At 39.4% G+C, this 16,919-nt stretch overlaps 1 long non-coding RNA gene and 1 other non-coding gene across 2 annotated transcripts; both read left to right on the top strand.

Moving 5' to 3' along the window:
* The first annotated feature begins 417 nt into the window (after positions 1-417).
* On the top strand, positions 418-1,902 carry LOC127535939 (uncharacterized). Its single transcript, XR_007944871.1, has 3 exons — positions 418-662; positions 1,391-1,499; positions 1,659-1,902. It is a non-coding gene; the product is annotated as an uncharacterized LOC127535939 (long non-coding RNA).
* Positions 1,903-9,735: 7,833 nt separating this feature from the next.
* Positions 9,736-9,807, top strand: trnam-cau (transfer RNA methionine (anticodon CAU)). The gene has a single exon. It is a non-coding gene; the product is annotated as a tRNA-Met (tRNA).
* The last annotated feature ends 7,112 nt before the right edge of the window (positions 9,808-16,919 follow it).

The following is a 16,919-nucleotide window of genomic DNA, read 5'->3' as shown; positions in this document are numbered from 1 at the left end:
GTCGATATATATATAATGAAACTTGATATATATATAATGAAACTTGATATATATATAATGAAACTTGATATATATATAATGAAAGTCGATATATATATAATGAAACTTGATATATATATAATGAAACTTGATATATATATAATGAAAGTCGATATATATATAATGAAACTTGATATATATATATAATGAAAGTTGATATATATATATATATCAACTTTCATTATATATATATCGACTTTCATTATATATATATATCAACTTTCATTATATATATATCTCGACTTTCATTATATATATATATATCGACTTTCATTATATATATATATCGACTTTCACTATATATATATCAACTTTCATTATATATATATCAAGTTTCATTATATATATATATCAAGTTTCATTATATATATATCAAGTTTCATTATATATATATATCGACTTTCATTATATATATATATCAACTTTCATTATATATATATCAAATCTTTTTTTCCTACCGAGCCCCGGAAGGGACATGTCCGTATGGCGAAGCGACAACGAAGGACACTCACCCGGACGAGAATTTTATTGAGTTTTATTTTAAAATCGGCCTGAAACACACAGACATTCAAGCAGTGCGATGCGCTAAGAGTCTGCCATGCAGACCAGCGATCCTGATAATGGTAAGTTTTATTTCTCCAACATCCTGCTGTTATCCTACTATGAATACGCTAGCTACAACAGTCCCACATCAGTATTATGAACGTTCCGCCAGCTAACGCGGTCCGGACACCGGATCAGTGATTAGAGGTTGGCGTTCAACTATTGTTTGCCAGCCAGTTAGCCGCTGGTAAGCTAACAAGCTATGAAACAACTCCTTATAAAACCGGAGGAAAGCAGCAGCAATATTTCAGTCCAAGACCTGTATTCAGAACCTCCCACGCTGTTGCACAATGACCCATTAATCATATTACTGAACTATATGGTTATCATTGAAATTTCCCTTGAAGAACCAGTGAACTCTTTGCGAACACATTTTAATTTATGTGTTGATTATGTTTCGTATCAGTAATACAAGTCTAAAAAACTGATTGAAATGATCAAGTTAACACAATGAAGTAAAGAGTACTGGTAATCTGCAGCTATTTTCATAATTTCAAGGTGAAATTCTGATGTGTGATTTTCTAGCTTTGCAGATGTGGAAATCCAATGCACTGATTTCTTATACACAGATGCTTTTGGTGTTTTTTGTTGTAAAATAAAACAAGGCATTTATCACTGTTGGAAATTATTACAGGTATTATTTGTAACACTTTCTAACATTGTATGGACAAAGCAATAAATCAGTTAATGGATAAAATCATTTGTATTACAGATGCTATCAACAGCATGTCTTGTTCATTTTATTTAGTTGTCGGCCTTGGATGATGAGGTCCAGTTACCAGGAGCACTAGTCTGCAGCTTACTGGTTCCGTCCTGCAGCTCCTCCACGCTGTCCTCCTCTCTACAGACCAAATCAAGTAAGATCTGTTTAGACTATGCAGACATCAACATGATCAGTATGTTATCTTTTGACCCATCCTAAAATCACAAAATAGAACATTTACTTTAAGTTAACTGTGTTTATGAAAATAGAAAATAATTACTGACAACTAGTACTTTTTGGTGCTTTTATGCAGGAAAAGGGAACCAGGAAGCTGCTGTGGATCCTCTGCAGTATCTGGAGAGGTCAGAGGAACGGTTCTTGGAACAGATCGGAAGACACCAAGACGTGACCTCTGCCATGCTCCAGAACATCCAGAAGATGAATGAAAACCTTGGTTGCACTGATGGGACGCATGGTGTCGGTGCTGGAGCAACTGTCCCAGAATTAAACTGCATTGTTGACTATTGGCTTTTCTAGAAAATAAATCTTTTTTAGTACTTCACCTGTTTTGTATTTTACTCATGCACTTTGGATGAATGAACAGAAATTTGTGATGAGAGATGCAAATTTTGTCTATAATCTACAGAGACTTTATTCAGTGTTCAGTGCACACTTTTGTTACACACATTTTGACAGATAAGCAGTTGTGCTTTTCAAGCAGATTTTAGTCAGAAACATCAGTAGCATACGTTGTTGTTTTTTTACTGTTACACCAATCTAGGTAGATAAACTGCACTACTGCAGCAGACATATTATTGAAATGTGCTTCTATTATGTGTCTACATACACTGCTCACAAATAGTTATTCAACTTTTGGGTGAAATTGATGGAAAATATAAAAAGTGCATGCTGTAGTGATATATCATAAAAGTAGGGTATTTAACTAGAAACATGCAATAGTGATTTCCTCATCTCAAAAAAAATTATTGAATCAAAAGCTAACAACAGTGGAGGGTATGTCACAATAAAAATGTCTCAGTTTGGACAGAACAGCAGCCTTCAGCTGAAATCCAGTACAATTGTGTCCCACCAGTGGCGTGATCATGGATGTGTCCAGGCAGCAGCTGACCTCTGCCTCGTAATTAGCCTTAAGACCAGCTATAAAGATAAACATAGATATTATCATTATCATCAACATATGGTGCATGTGTTTAACCTTTAAGCTATGTAGGGATGCAAATGTAGTCGAAGCTAAGTAGCTAAGCTAATGCTAACACGTTCAGTGTTCAGAATCAAAACATCTCTAAAAATTACCTGTTTTCTCAAACGTAGTCGCCATTCCCTGTGACAACCATGAAGACAGATAGATAATCACAGAAGAGCTCATCTGAAGAGCAAATGTCCAATAAGGTTCCTGTTTTTGTTTGCCATGTCCTTCCAGGGCTCAGTAGGAAAAAGTCTGAATATATGGAATGAAACTTTGAATAGATGGAATGAAAATCTGAACATTCTATATTCCGACTTTCATTATATATATATCAAGTTTCATTATATATATATCAACTTTCATTATATATATATATCAACTTTCATTATATATATATCAATTTTCATTATATATATATCAAGTTTCATTATATATATATCGACTTTCATTATATATATATCAACTTTCATTATATATATATATCAACTTTCATTATATATATATCAATTTTCATTATATATATATCAAGTTTCATTATATATATATCGAGTTTCATTATATATATATCAAGTTTCATTATATATATATCGAGTTTCATTATATATATATCAAGTTTCATTATATATATATCGAGTTTCATTATATATATATCAAGTTTCATTATATATATAATTTCCTAAACGGCATGCCATAGTATATATATATATATATATATATATATATATACCTTGTAATTGTAAGTAGGCAACACTCCAAAGATTTATCCAAATGGTAGTTTAAGTGTACTGAAACATGTCACTGATCTAGGATGAAGAGGATGAAACTGTGTCTGCTGCCTTTACAGAGGGGGATCCAGAAAGGCATATAGAGGTATGTTGCTGATATTTCTCTTCTCATTCAGATTTTGGGTTGAATATAGAGTGTGACATTTAGCCTACACTGAAGTATTGCACATTCTCATCCTTTTTAACAGAGCATGGCTGGACAGCAGCAGGATGGTTCCTCAGCTTCCACTGCAGTGAGATGGATGTTCAGGAAACACCAGAGGTTCATTCTGTGGAATTCATGTGCAACTGTATAATTGAATGTCCTCTATGTATTCCCAGTTATCAGTAAAATGGATTTACAAACTGCATTTGCTGAGAAAAATCCAAAAAAAACAGATTAGGAGGGCAGATCTGGAAATTGAAAGACTGGAGCACAAGTTAGAGGTGGGTGATGGTCACAGGTGAATTATGTTAACTACTGGAACATTAACTGAACTATCTCTTTTATTTGTAGGAAATAAAGAAGACCAAATGAAATGTGTATCATGTCTTTATTTGCTGTGGTGGTGATGATGGTGACTTAAACTCTAAAGTGATTATTGCATACGGTGTCTCTGACTGCTCTGCTGTCCTGGATAGCTGCAGGTGGATGGGCTCATCATCTGGGTCTTCAGTTTGTAGGGCAGGGTGTTGCTCTCCTCTAATAGTGGCAATATTATGAAGAACAACACATGCCACAGTAATATCACAGGCCCTCTCAGGGGTCACCTTGAGGAGACGTAGGCACTGAAAACGGGCTTTCAGCAGGCCTATGGTCACCTCCACCCGGGCTCTGGTCCTGCAGTGAGCCCGGTTGAAGTTCTGTTGGGGGCCTGGTTCAGGGTCAGGGTATGAGGTCATCAGCCTGGGTTGGCATGGTAACCCCTGTCACCCAGCAGAAGGCCATCAAACTCTCCTGTAATGTATAGTGGATACATCAGAGTATATTAAAGGACAGAGACGAGAGAATTCTATTGTGAAAATCTTTAGGCTGCTGACCACGCTGCAGTCTGTTGCTCAGGTTAGACTCTCCATAAATCCTGGAGTCATGAACAGACCCAGACCACTTGGCCTCCACATAAGAAATGATGTATGCAGCATCACATATGATCTGGACAGTGCAGAGAATGACAGATGTTGAACTATGATGCAGTCTTTAACATTTAGAAACAGTAGTCAGTCTACCTGTAGCCTACCTGCACATTTATGCTGTGAATGGACTTCCTATTCATGATGCGAGGAAATTGTGATGGGGAAGTATGTGCATCTATGCAGCCAATCACACAGAAAACTTTTCTGACTGTCCTGCATACAGTTGTCTTACTGTAGTGCTCTGCATCTCCGACATCATATAAAAACTTTCATTTGAAAAGAACCGCAGCGCAACACACAATATCTGCTGGATGTGAGAGCATGACTGGTTGGTAATGTAAATGTAAGGACGGATTAGGTTGTTTATGTAGATTATGGACTTGAAACGATTACGAAACGGTACCGCTCAAACCGATAATTGTCTGGAAATGCGAGAACATTTATGCTCGGTCTGATAACAATCTACCGACGAATATTTAATTATCTGTGCAGTAACGCTGCTCCTTTATCCACTGGATCGTTAATAAAAGCTGTTCTACGCCAAAACTCGCTCGCTTACTGACTGAATGAATGAGGAAATGAAACATCGTGTGTGGCTGAAAGAGGGCGGAGACGGAGAGAAACTCGAGGTTTTCTCAGATAAACCTGCTGGCGAGCAGGTTAGAGTCATAGAGTCTGTTACTGCGGTAACTGACCGAGAGTTGAAGTTACCCCTCTTTGTGAAACAGGCTCGAGTTACCCCGCATTCCCTGGTTAGAGGTACCTCACTTCGTGAAACGGAAAACTCTGAGTTTCCCTCATTTCAGGGTTAAGAAACTCAGAGTTTTCACTAAACCAGCTTCATGAAATAGGCCCAAGAAGGAATTTAGCAACCAAGGCATCTGTCTTTAGGTTCATTTGTTGCTTGAGCTGATGCCATCGCCCAAATGACTCGCCAATAATCACTTTTGTTTTTGCATTCTCGCGATCCAGTTGTCTTTTATTTTCTCTGACCTCAAAAAATGCCTTTCTTTTACGGCTGGGTCCCCCTGGATCTTTATCTGCCATTATGTAAAAAAAGATGAGCAAAACAAGTCGCCAGCTAACTATGAAGCTATACCAAAGCAACACATACACAAAACACGTAAGTCCAAGGCGTACGTAATCTACGTAACAAGGCCTGAGCCGGAAGATTTTTGATTGACAGGAAAGAGAGCAAAGCAAACGCCTCGGTCCGAGCGCGTTGATTGGCTGATGTTTTTCAGGTCCTGCCATGTCCACAGTTATTTATTTTATTTTTTAACCATACATACAAGTCCACTAAAGGTCAGTATATTCATTTTATGTGAATCAGACAAATTAAACAACAAAAACATCCTCCATAACGCCTTTAACTGTCCCTCTACTCTGACCCCAATTGCATCTGCACAAACAACATTTCACAGTGCTGTAATGTCTTTGGGAAAAGCTGTTTCCTATTCTGGCATCTTGCTTGTTCAGATTGAAATGTGTTGCTAATTATGCAGCTCTCTAATTTTGTGTGATAATTCTTGAGGTACCTCCTGTATTCAATCAAACGAGGCAGTAGGCTCTTACGAATGGCAATGAGCTACTGGCTGGTTGGTGAGCATCAAGAAGAGTGCAGTAAGAACAGATCAGGACTATTTTGCCATGTCAAGGTAGTGTGGCCGAGTGGTCTAAGGCGCTGGGTTTAGACTCCTGGAGGTCTCGGTTTTAAATCCCACCACTGCCATCCATGTTACTCTTTATCTTTATAAGATGACAAAAAATGTGAAAACTTTGGTGTCCTAACTCAGAAAAGAATATCAAAGAACATAAAGTCACTGTCTATTAATAATAGAACAGAACCACATCATCTGCAAAAAACAGAGATGCAACTCTGAATTTCCTAAACTGGACATGTTCCTTATCCTGCCTGCAACTTAAATGACTTTTTTATTTCTGGTGAGAATGTGGATGCCTATAAAATGCTAAAAAAAAAATAGTTGGTTGTGGCAATTGGTCCATAACCCAAAAATCTACAAATCAACAGATTTTGTCCATCATAGATTCAGTCAAACTAACATGACTGTGTGGTTATTTTACTCACCCATCCACCCATATTGTCAAACTTTTACAAGAAAATTCACCTGTATCAAAAGGTCTCTCAAGTTAATCATATAATCAACTCTCTAAAAGTAGGTAGAATAATTAGGAATAACTAAATACTGGTTTCATACTAGGGAATCTGAGAGGAGCAGTAAAGTTATGTATAGCCAAGAGTTCTAAAGAGTTCAAGCTTTTTAATAAGGCCATTAAACACCTCAGTCTACACCTCAACACACAGACATGTTTGCTCCGTCACAACTCCTTGAAGAAACAAGCAAGCTCAAAGACATGAGGGACAGTTAAACAGAAAGTTTATGTCAGACGTAACGCCACCATCAACTAAATTCCAAACAGAAACATGAGTATCAGCTTTCATTCTGGTCTTGACATCTCAATTCCCATGTCATCATATGCTATTGATATATAGTCTGAACAGCAGAGTGGCGCAGCGGAAGCGTGCTGGGCCCATAACCCAGAGGTTGATGGATTGAAACCATCCTCTGCTAAGTGCAAATATAGACACCTGACAGGGCTCTATAATCCGTGTATCATTTGTTCATTCGCTTTTCAAAACAAAACCAAAATAACGACTCGTTTTTTTCAATATTTGTTTCCAGACCCAAAACGAAAAAATGGATAACAAATCTTTTTTCCGATTTCCGATTTTGTGCACAATTGGAAAATGGACAAAACGGATAACAGGGTTAGAATAATAACTCTAATTTAGCTATTATTGGTACCCATTTCCCAATGTGCTTTGCTCGCGCAACAGAGTAGACGCCGCTCTGGCTGCTGCGCAGCGAGAAATACGGTCGTCCTCTTGGTCCGGTCACCCGCTCCACTCAGCGCTGTTTGACAGCGCATTTAATCCATCTTAACTCTGAATATTAAACTGATTTTCATTTGTTTTTATTTTTATTGTTTTTGCTGCAAACGTCATACATGTAGCTATGTGATACAGGACAAACGGTTCGGCGTATTTTAATATTCATAGCGGGATTAACAGTAATAGAATATTCTGATATTAAGCTCGACTGTAGACAAGTATTTTGCAAACACTGTAAACACACACACACTAATATATGTTAGAGAAGCAGATAATGGCAGTAAAGTCAATTATTTTAATAATTTGAAGAGACAATGATTACGCTATGAATACATCCATCCATCCTCTATACACCGCTTTATCCTCACTAGGGTCATGGGGGGTGCTGGAGCCTATCCCAGCTGACTCGAGCGAAGGCAGGGGACACCCTGGACAGGTCACCAGTCTGTCACAGGGCTACATATACAGACACACAATCACACTCACATTCACACCTGCGGACAATTTAGAGTAATCAATTAACCTCAGCATATTTTTGGACAGGGCTGCTCAGTGGAGTAGTGGTTAGCACTTTTGCCTTGCAGCAAGAAGATCCCTGGTTCGAATCCTGGGGTGGGCCTGGGATCTTTCTGCATGGAGTTTGCATGTTCTCCCTGAGCATGCGTGGGTTTTCTCCAGGCACTCCGGCTTCCTCCCACAGTCCAAAAATATGCTGAGGTTAACTGAGTACTCTAAATTGCCCGTAGGTGTGAATGCGAGTGTGATTGTTTGTCTGTGTATGTGGCCCTGCGACAGACTGGCGACCTGTCCTGGGTGTCCCCTGCCTTCGCCCGAGTCGGCTGGGATAGGCTCCAGCACCCCCCTTGACCCTAATGAGGATAGAGCGGTATATAGAGGATGGATGGATGGATATTTTTGGACTGTGGGAGGAAGCCGGAGTACCCGGGGAAAACCCACGCATGCACAGGGAGAACATGCAAACTCCATGCAGAAAGATCCTGGGCTTTTATCCCTTCAAATTATTGAAATAATTGGCTTTACTGCCATTATCTGCTTCTCTAACATATATTAGTGTGTGTGTGTGTTTACAGTGTTTGCAAAATACCTGTCTACAGTCGAGCTTAATATCAGAATATTCTATTACTGTTAATCCCGCTATGAATATTAAAATACGCCGAACCGTTTGTCCTGTATCACATAGCTACATGTATGACGTTTGCAGCAAAAACAATAAAAATAAAAACACATGAAAATCAGTTTAATATTCAGAGTTAAGATGGATTAAATGCGCTGTCAAACAGCGCTGAGTGGAGCGGGTGACCGGACCAAGAGGGCGGCCGTATTTCTCGCTGTGCAGCAGCCCGAGCGGCGTCTACTCTGTTGCGCGAGCAAAGCACATTGGGAAATGGGTACCAATAATAGCTAAATTAGAGTTATTATTCTAACCCTGTTATCCGTTTTGTCCATTTTCCAATTGTGCACAAAATCGGAAATCGGAAAAAAGATTCGTTATCCGTTTTTTCGTTTTGGGTCTGGAAACAAATATTGAAAAAAACAAGTCGTTATTTCATTTTTTGGTTTTGTTTTTATTTTGAAAAACGAATGAACGAATGATACACGGATTCTCTATGGCTTGAGTCTTCCCATTTTCACTGTTGACACAATTATGGAGATGCTTTCATACTACATAGTAAGCATGGCCCTCCTACCACATCCACTCATGTTTTCTGGCCCTGCTGACCAACAGTGCTCTGCCCAGTTACATCACATACAATGTAGCAACAGATATAACATCTCCATCCACTTGATACCAAATACAGTCAGTCTGACATGAGCATCAGCTTTGGTGCTGCTCTTGAATACTCAAACCTCAGATTCATCCTGTAGTGGTAGGTCTGTGTATTACAATGCAATGAATGCCTGATTTTCACACCACCTCTTCTCCTATATTTTTATGATCTATTGAACTATTGTGTGCAACTTTTCCAGCATGGTGAATTGTCTTGCAGTAGCAGTAGATCGATCGTTTAGGAGATTTTGCCAAACTCGTTCTCCTCTTGAAAACATCACTTGAATCGGCATATATATACATGGGCATGTGTCGGAGCAGAAGCATGCTGGGTCAGAAGCCCAGAGGTCAGGGGATTGAAACCTTCCTCTGCTAAGTGTGAATGTTGTCAACCAACAGGGCTCTATAGCATTCTACAACCTTTTCTTGACACAACAATGGCTGCTTTCCAATAACCACAGTACAAAGTAGAATATATCCAGCTGGATTTTACAGCATACTTTACAGACTCCCAATCCTCTGTGTAGTTATGTCACAATATTGTGACAGATAAAAGGGGACCATTCATTTTGCACAAATAACAGCAGAGTGGCGCAGCGGAAGCGTGCTGGGCCCATAACCCAGAGGTCGATGGATCGAAACCATCCTCTGCTAAGTGTTAATGCTGGCATCCTCCATGGTTCTGTGGCTAGAGCCCTCCTTTTTCACTGTTAATACTCACTTCAATATCCATAGTATGCCAGAAAAACATCTGGTATGTCCTTCTACATCTGATCATGTTTTGCAGTCATCCTGCTTTTCTGACCCTTCTAACCCACAATCCTCTGCAGTTATATCACTATCCACCCATATATTCAATGTCCATGCACATGTAGGATGGAGGGGTGGCGTCTATCATCACTGTGGAGTCTATCCCAGCTGGCTTTGAGGGAAGCAGAGGACACCCTGGTCACCTGTTTCTCACATGGCTGCTTAGAGACAGACAACCACACTCACATTCCATGACTCACTGGAACCAGCAATCTTCTCGGTCTGACGTGACAATGATAACCACCGATCTGCTGTGCTGCACTTACGTCACATATGTCACAAAGTTGTGTGTAAGTTTAAGCCAGTGTACAGACAGATGACAGCTCATTTTGCCCCACAGACTGAACCCTATCAGCTCCAGGGGCACCTTTTAACTGCCCCTCTACTCTGACCCCAACTGCATCTGCACAAACATTTCACAGTGCTGTAATGTCTTTGGGAAAAGCTGTTTCCTCTTCTGGCATCTTGCTTGTTCAGATTGAAATGTGTGGCTAATTATGCAGCTCTATAATTTTGTGTGATAATTCTTGAGGTACCTCCTGTTTTATTATTAATAGACAGTGACTTTATGCTTTTTGATATCCTTTTCTGAGTTAGGGACACCAACACATTTCAATGTTGTTGATTGTTGTGTCAAGAAAAGGTTGTAGAATGCTATAGAGCCCTGTTGGTTGACAACATTCACACTTAGCAGAGGAAGGTTTCAATCCCCTGACCTCTGGGCTATAGACCCAGCATGCTTCTGCTCCGACACATGCCCATGTATATATATGCCGATTCAAGTGATGTTTTCAAGAGGAGAACGAGTTTGGCAAAATCTCCTAAACGATCGTTCTACTGCTACTCCAAGACAATTCACCATGCTGGAAAAGTTGCACACAATAGTTCAATAGATCATAAAAATATAGGAGAAGAGGTGATGTGAAAATCAGGCATTCATTGCATTGTAATACACAGACCTACCACTACAGGATGAATCTGAGGTTTGAGTATTCAAGAGCAGCACCAAAGCTGATGCTCATGTCAGACTGACTGTATTTGGTATCAAGTGGATGGAGATGTTATATCTGTTGCTACATTGTGATGTATGTGACGTAACTGGGCAGAGCGTTGTTGGTCAGCAGGGCCATAGAATATGACTGGATGTGGTAGGAGCGCCAGTATTTCTGGCTTACTATGATGTTAGTGTTGCTCAATACTCATAAGAAAACCTAATAGTTCTCAACAATGTAGTGCAGATACAAAACTTACTGTGGAGAGGAAAATGAGCTTGCTACATTAGTTTGACTCCCAGTGCTTCACATTCTAGATGTACACAATGCTGTACTGTCGACTTGAATACCAAATGGTAACCCCCTCTTCTAAGCGAGCTCCTGGTCATTATCCTCGAAAACAAATAATATCAAGTCTCAGAATATCTTGTAAATGAGAATAAACAAACGTGAATTAAAGTAAAGCGTGCTTATTGTTAAACTCCTGTGCTTCCATCAGAAATGATGCAATGTGAAAGAAGAAGAGCAGCTTTCATTGGTTTAAAGGAGAATACCCCATGATGCCTGATTCCTGCTGACTGTGGTGAAACTGTGAGACAAAGGTGAAATTGCTGCAGGGTTTGAAATGACTGCTCTAAACTAACATGGTGTGAGGACACTATCATTCTGCTGCAAGTCCATCGCAACACGAACACATGGACCGAAGACAATGCTTTGAGCCTTCTGTGTATCACCATGCTAACTGCTCACAATAACAATTTTACCTTTTTGAAGCTAGTTGGTCATAAATGAAAGTTTGCATGGAACATTGTGTAAAGTAGGGCTGGTCTGAATAGCAATTTCTGGGCTCCTGATATTTGGGCACAATTAATGACAAATATCTGAATATTTGGCTCGTCCCTGGAGGGGTGGGCAAGACAAGAAGAAGGTGGAGGAGGATGGAGGGAGATGAGGCGTGGCGTGGCGTCAGAGTTGGTAGGTCTGTGTGATACAGCCAGTCAACTGGCCAATCAAAAGCAATGCTGATCCCAGTGGCCATTGCAGTTCTCAAGACTGTGATATACCAATGCTTAATGATGGTAAAGCAGCTGCTCGGAGGCAGGGTGGAGGGTATTCTGAGTATGCGGATCTCAAAATTATTATTCAGATACCAACACAATGACCAAATATTCGGATATCCGGGTCTAGCCATAGTGTAAATCAATACTTAGTTCAAGTTGCATAAAAGACAAACTGTATACCTCACATAGTCAAAGTTTCATGGCAATCCATCCAATGCATGTTGACTTCCCTAAAGCCAGTAATGCTGTTTGATGCAGCTGCTCCACTATCATGACTAACTAGGTTGCACCTCATGCAAAAAAATAAAAAAATGTTAAAACATCTTGTATGTCTTTTCCAGTTCATGTCGAGAATTTTTGTCTTCATACCACTCCCAGGCCTACACAGTGGTGCAGTGGTTACCTCGGCTGCCTCTGGGCAAAACGTTATGGGTTCACCTGGGTTCCCTGGCTTCTTCCCACAGTCCAAAATACACATAGTAGGTTGGTAATTCTAAAAAGGCCACAGGTGCCAGTGTGCATGGATGTCTGTCTCTTCGTTTTACTGTGCTGAGTGTGTCTCTTACCTAAACACAGCTGTAAAAGGCTCCATGATAAGATGGTTATAGCTAATGGATGGGTGACAATGCCAGCTAGTGTTTGTAACAATGCATGAGCCTTCATGTGACACATGTTCCTTATTGTCTTAACTGTCTGCACCTGAAAAGACATGCTAGGGGAGGCATGCATTCTACTCTTGCTGAAGCACACCGTATTCATCTGGCTTCTAATGCTTTTGTACTTTATCTGCTAGATGTTAACCTAAGGTATGTATTTACTGAAATGAAACCCTTCTTCAAATTCAGTTTAGGGTCTCCATTTTATGTTGCAGCCCATAAGCCAGCTTTTTCATCAGCATATTTATCATTTAATCACTTAAACATGATTTGGATTTTTGCAAAGTCATCCAATCTCATCATTTTGTTGGTTACTGAGACTGGATGTGGAGCAAGTGACCTCAGACAAAGATGTTCCCATAAAAGAGAAACTTGGAGAGGATCAGTGACAGAAATAGACACTTGGAGAGAGAGATACAAAAGGTAGAGAATATGGGAGGGGCAGGATGACATGTCAGAGAAATATGAGAACTTGTGTAACATTAAATGATGAATGAGGTATTATAGCCTGAGGGAAAATAGACGATAGTGGCTTATTGATCTGCCCTGTACACTGTGGGTTACGTATTAAGCCAAACTGAGTCACCACACTGTTTTTTTATAGCAATGGGAAATGCATTTTCTTTTTTCCCCTACATTTTTTGACATTTTACTTAATTATGTTCTTGTTGTCAGCTCCTTGTCATAATTGTTAAAGAACTGCTTGTAGTTGCCTCAAAAACAGCAATCCTCTTAATTAAGATATCCCGCTATTTCCTTTTTAATTTTAGACTAGTCATTTTCTCTTTAAGGCCTAAATGGGTTATTATTCTGTAATTTACTCTGTCTGAAATGGGACAAGTCACAAACACATCTGTTGTAGCAGAGGACCTCAGGATAAAGAATAATTCAGAAAAAATCCTCTAACAGAAGCAAAATTAGAGAATAAAGTGTGGATTTGTGAGTTTGGGAGATTTGGTTCCACATATGTAATAATTCTGATAACATTCTGTCGCTTTAGTTTACCTTGTCATACAATGAATAGGACCACACACATTTACATTCACTGACTGTTTGTCCATTAAAGTAATGCACATCTTAATTACCCTCTCACTGAGAAGATCATAAATGGCTACTTGTAATATTTTACTGATATTGCTCTACAGTCTGCTTTAGCTCGACAGTTAATGTTCAACACTGGAGCAGAAAATCTGTTTTGTTTTGTTTTTTCATTTTTTTCAAGGACTGCTTCCACCATCTGCTTCGACTGTTCTCTGATTTATCTCACTTCTAAAGAGGCAACACTGGTGTTTGGCAGCCATTACAAGGGGAGAGGAGAGGAGGTGATAACCACAAGAAACTGGAACAAGCTGGGTTACATTAACAAGTGTTATATCATCTGCAGAGAAATGCAGATAAGACAGTGTTGATATTCTGCAATAAACGTACACTTTGCTCATTTTGATCCAATGTATAAACAGATTACTGAACTGACGACTGAACTCACAGTGTATAATCTCAAGAAAGAATGCATTGCCGTGCTGTAATTTCCCTGATAGATGTACTTGAAAAACAATGCAACAAAGTGACACTGAGGCAGATGTAAATGTTATTAGTTTCATACTTATCTGATCAAAAACCAAGGTAATGTACTAGTTATTAAGACACCATCAGTGCTTCTAAATGTCCATACCAAATTTTATGGACATTTGCGAAACACTGCAAATGTTAACCTAATAATGGAACACAAAAAACAAGTCACCAAAATCATCAGTGTGCATTGGATGGATTGGGTTAATTCATGTTACTGTAATGTATTAAATGAGACATCTCTCACCTTAAAGGCAATAGAAATCATCCTTTTTGGCGATCACCTGAAGTTAGGGATCAAATTTCTTGACAATCCATCCAATACAATGTTCAATCAAAAAGGTTTTTTTTTTACTTGATTGAAGCTATCATATATAAATTTGGCTGCCATCTCCTTCAAACTAATCATCTTGTGCATTGATGCACTGCGGCTGAATCCCAAACTGCCCCCTACACACTATCCCTACACACTACCCCTCCGTTTGCGCATTCCCGCAGAGGGTCCTCCATATTAAGGGCTGTCCCAAACCGCGTAGTGCGGAGGGGGAGTGGACTGTTCAGCCCTTAAATAGCGAGTCTGCATCGATGCTCACTCTCGACAACTTTTTCAGGAAGTGCAACGTCGAAATGAAGGAGGAAACAACATATCGATGTAAGTTCCACATGCGTCTATTATTTCTCCCACGCCTTTTTCACACTGACAGAACATCACAAAAAGAGTGGTGAAAAAAGATAAAACAAAAGAAACAAATCTTCTTCTCTGCTGACATTTGATTTAATTGTGCACCCCCTGACACCTTAAAATTTGAACACAACTGACAGAATTCATTTATTCATTCATTTGTTGGATTTGAAATGCCAGATAATAGGATTGGAAAACATGTGGGATGACTTCAAATTATTTGAAGCAGAATGTAGCCCCTACATCATTGCCTGCTGATTGTCTGCTTTTACAGGGACGGTGGAGAAAACAAAACAACTGGTGCGGCTCCGCACAGCACATGATGGTTTAGTGCATTATAATGCCCAGCAGGACAGCAGGAATGGCAAGGGAGAGTGCAATTAACACATTCCGCTAACTTTTTAATTCGTACTTTTGTACTTCGTTCCTATTTATATATTGACTTTGATTGTTTTTATCTTGCACTAAATTTTAATTTTATTTCGGGTCTTCTTTTCTTTTGTATTTTATCCTGTACTGTTAGTGCTATGTTGTCACTGGAACTACAATTTCCCTGAGGAACTCTCCAAAGGGATCAATAAAGTTATATCTATCTATCTATCTATCTTTACAAAGAAGAGAAATGCTGTGAAGGAGGCATGGTGCCTTCCTGGGAAGAGAAAAGACTATTGTTTTGTCTGGATATAGAAATATCAGTTTGATCAGTAACTCCATCTTCTCACATTTTGTCATCATCATGTAAATGACTTACAGTAAACCATTTCGTTACGTGAGCACAGGTTGTCATGATCAGTTGCAATCGTGGTAGACAGTTTATGCATCACGATAATTAGCTGACATGATGATAATTTGGTGATGCAGCCTATGTGCACATTTCATTTGATATTTCAGGTTTTGTGTATAATTGACGGGAGTCGTATTTTACAGTTAAATGTATTCCCTCACAGAGTTTTGTAGCATCACATTATGTCACTTTTACGAAATACACAGATGACACAGATACACAGATGCAGTGCAACATATACCTCTTGCTGATGCAGCAGTGCTAACAAACACAGACGCTTTCGTCTTCTGGAAGCAGCAGTGATCCTTGTTAGTTGCAACCTGTGCCACAGCGCTACAGCCATGCACAGTAGGCGTCTTTGTGTTACCATGGCGATGACGTCTTCCGTTTTCCGGTGAGGTGACAGGGCGTCCCATTCCTGACAATCGTATTTATACCCTCCGCCTTCAATTAAAGTGCCCTCCACAGCTGCGAGTGTGACTTCTTTTGGAATGACACTCGGTAGTGGAGGGGGAGTGTATAGGGGGCGGTTTGGGATTCAGCCTGCTTCTAGTGCTCCTGCCACATTTGGAGCAATGCATGTCGGATCTCCTTCACGTCATAACATAGCTACCTTTCATTTCTAATTTGTTTCTAAAGAAGAGGTAGAAGGTGCAGGGGGAGAAAGCTGGAGCTGGACGACCAACGATTGTGATGGTGCAGCCAAAAAACTTGTGCACTTACAATGTTCTGAGAAGGAGCACATTGTCAGGATGAATCACCTGATTTCTGTCAAGTCACAGGTTATGTAAACTTTAAACTTTTTTTATTTTTTTAAGTGTCTATTTAAGGCTATCATGAATGTGCTCACGATGCAATGTATCACAAAATGCATCAAAAATGTTCCTTTTTTTTAAAATATAATTCACTTCTTCTTTACCTTTACAGTAAACTGAACTGCTGACACGGTTTTGATTACAACACAATCCACATTTTGTGTGACACTCTATAGGGAATATGAAATTTAATTGAGCTCTTTCCATTTTAAAGTTTTGTGGTATACGTCTGATAAGGGGCTTGATATACATTTGCACCTATGTGAGACCAGCACAAAGAGTAACATGTAAACCACTACACTTATGTTATTTAATCTGTTTCTGTCTGAAGTCTGTGAACCTGGCTGTAAATCTAATTTAATATATGTGTACTATGAGGAGTTCAAGTTCTGAGGTT

This window comes from Acanthochromis polyacanthus, chromosome 10 (assembly GCF_021347895.1).
Source record: "Acanthochromis polyacanthus isolate Apoly-LR-REF ecotype Palm Island chromosome 10, KAUST_Apoly_ChrSc, whole genome shotgun sequence".
In the NCBI taxonomy this organism is placed as follows: Eukaryota; Metazoa; Chordata; class Actinopteri; family Pomacentridae; genus Acanthochromis; species Acanthochromis polyacanthus.
The sequence above is the reverse complement of the archived record's forward strand: the minus strand, read 5'-3'. Positions and strand labels throughout refer to the sequence as shown.